General features: G+C 33.1%; 1 long non-coding RNA gene across 1 annotated transcript; it reads left to right on the top strand.

Moving 5' to 3' along the window:
• Positions 1–1137: 1137 nt before the first annotated feature.
• Positions 1138–1747, top strand: LOC145014178 (uncharacterized). Its single transcript, XR_013665439.1, has 3 exons — positions 1138–1287; positions 1395–1542; positions 1635–1747. It is a non-coding gene; the product is annotated as an uncharacterized LOC145014178 (long non-coding RNA).
• Positions 1748–2011: the final 264 nt, after the last annotated feature.

Genomic DNA, 2011 nt, shown 5'->3' with positions numbered 1-2011 from the left:
TTTTGAGAAGATGGAGCGCATTCAAGACTCATCATATTATTTTGATTTACATTATATTTTTGGTGTCTAAAACTGTACGGAACACGCTTGTATTAAAATTTTATATTTAATGAAATGGATGATGTTGTTTGCTTATTTACATTTACTGTGTTGTGATACTTTACATGACGTCCTCCGCCCCAGAACGTTTCCGCCATTCTTGGTTTTGGGGTGTGACAATTATGGAAGATGCCTGATCTGTGCTCTTTTGATTTCATCATGAATGCAAAAAGGTAAATCTGTAATTCTCCTCTATATGTGTCTCGATTTATCTGGTTGCATAAATCAGGGGTTTTTGTTTGCTACTTGAGATTTATGGAAAAGGAGGACGTTATTTGATAAATTGATAATGATTTTCAACAAAGCACCCATATCTCAAAAGGTAATGTAAATATTAATAACTGTTATTCTAATCTTTCGGTTTCAGGATGTCATTTCTTTATGTGTTCTCTTCCTGTGTGACTCATTCATTTATCTAATCATTTAATGTTTTTGATTTCCTGGTTTTATTTATTAATGCTTCAATTAATCTTTTTCCCAATGATTAACTTTGATGAAGAAGTTGTTCTAGGTTTTTTAGAAATTTTTATCCAGGGAAGGGAGATAAAGATAGGGCCATAGGGGTATAGATGGACTTTTTCCCAGTGTTCAATACATAACTTTGGGCTTTTTTTCATTTCTTTTTAATGATTCTTTAACAAGGTGTAGGTTATATTGAATTGTCATTTGAAACAACTAAGCGGGAACTACCTAAACCATGGTACCATGATAAGGTAATTCTTATTAACATTTATGGTATGTGGTGTTGAACATGGGTTTTGGAGAAATTGAATTCAGACAAATTGATGTAGGTGTTAAAGACTAAATAGGCTAACTTGAATCAAGTTACCTAATTGAACAAAGTCTAATGGAATGGCAACTAAAATCAGAAATCCAAGTCCAATGGCAGCAGTTTCCCATAAATGGTTGAATCAGTTGCCAATAAGTTCTTGCTCTTTGGTTTTCCAAAGAGGGAAAATTTGATTATTTCTGGATTATGATGTTAGTTTTCTTATGCCTTCAGACTATTCACAACTTTGTTGTGGTCTGTTAGTTTGGGCAATCTTGTTCTTAATCATCTAAATTAAGGTTATAAACTTAACTCTCATATGTTTTCTACTCCTTTTACTTAAGGAATGGGATGCTTTGGTGTTATCTACTTTTGCATCAGAGCAACAAAGGCAAGAGCTTAGTCATTGTTTATACCAGGTACCACAAACAACTTACTTGTTCACAATTTCAAACCTTGTTTTATCTTCCATTCTTCAAATTGTTCATTTTCCAAGCTCATGTTTATATTATTTATGTAATGTCAGCATGATTCATCTTGGCGGGTGATTGCAAGATTAAAGAAAGAACTTGATGAAGCAAGGACAATGTTGTCAAGTTTACTAAGACAAGCACCAATGCCAGCAACAACAGCAGTCTCATTAAATGATTATGCTATAAGCAATGGGAAAAGAGGTTCTTGTTGTCTGTTTTTCATTTGAGAGGTCTGTAATCTTTCTTGATGTTCTTTTGTGACTTATATTTCTTTTAACTTTTTGTTTTAATAGCTGCTACTGAGGATGATGAGTTTGGTCCTGATGGTAAGAAATTTCGCCCTGGAATTTCTTCCAGTATCATAAGCGAATTAACAGACTGCAAGGCTGCACTTTCACAACAAAGGAAGAAAAGACAAGTATCATGGATTCCAAAAGAACTGGAATTCAAGATTCCATTCCATGGCTTGTTTGATATTTGCATTCCGACCCAACTGGAATTCAAGATTCCATTCTTAACTTTTGATTTTTAATTCTTATTGATTTCGTTTATATTAGTATGACTCATATTAATAACTGTTTAGATATAGTAAACTATCGATGAGTTTAATGATTATTTGATTGGCCGATTCCATGGAGAAGAGATAATTTACTATAGCTTTGATGAAGCT

The sequence above is a fragment of the Lactuca saligna genome, chromosome 9, assembly GCF_052625555.1.
Source record: "Lactuca saligna cultivar CGN05327 chromosome 9, ASM5262555v1, whole genome shotgun sequence".
Classification (NCBI taxonomy): Eukaryota; Viridiplantae; Streptophyta; class Magnoliopsida; order Asterales; family Asteraceae; genus Lactuca; species Lactuca saligna.
This window is presented reverse-complemented; position numbering and strand designations above follow the sequence as displayed.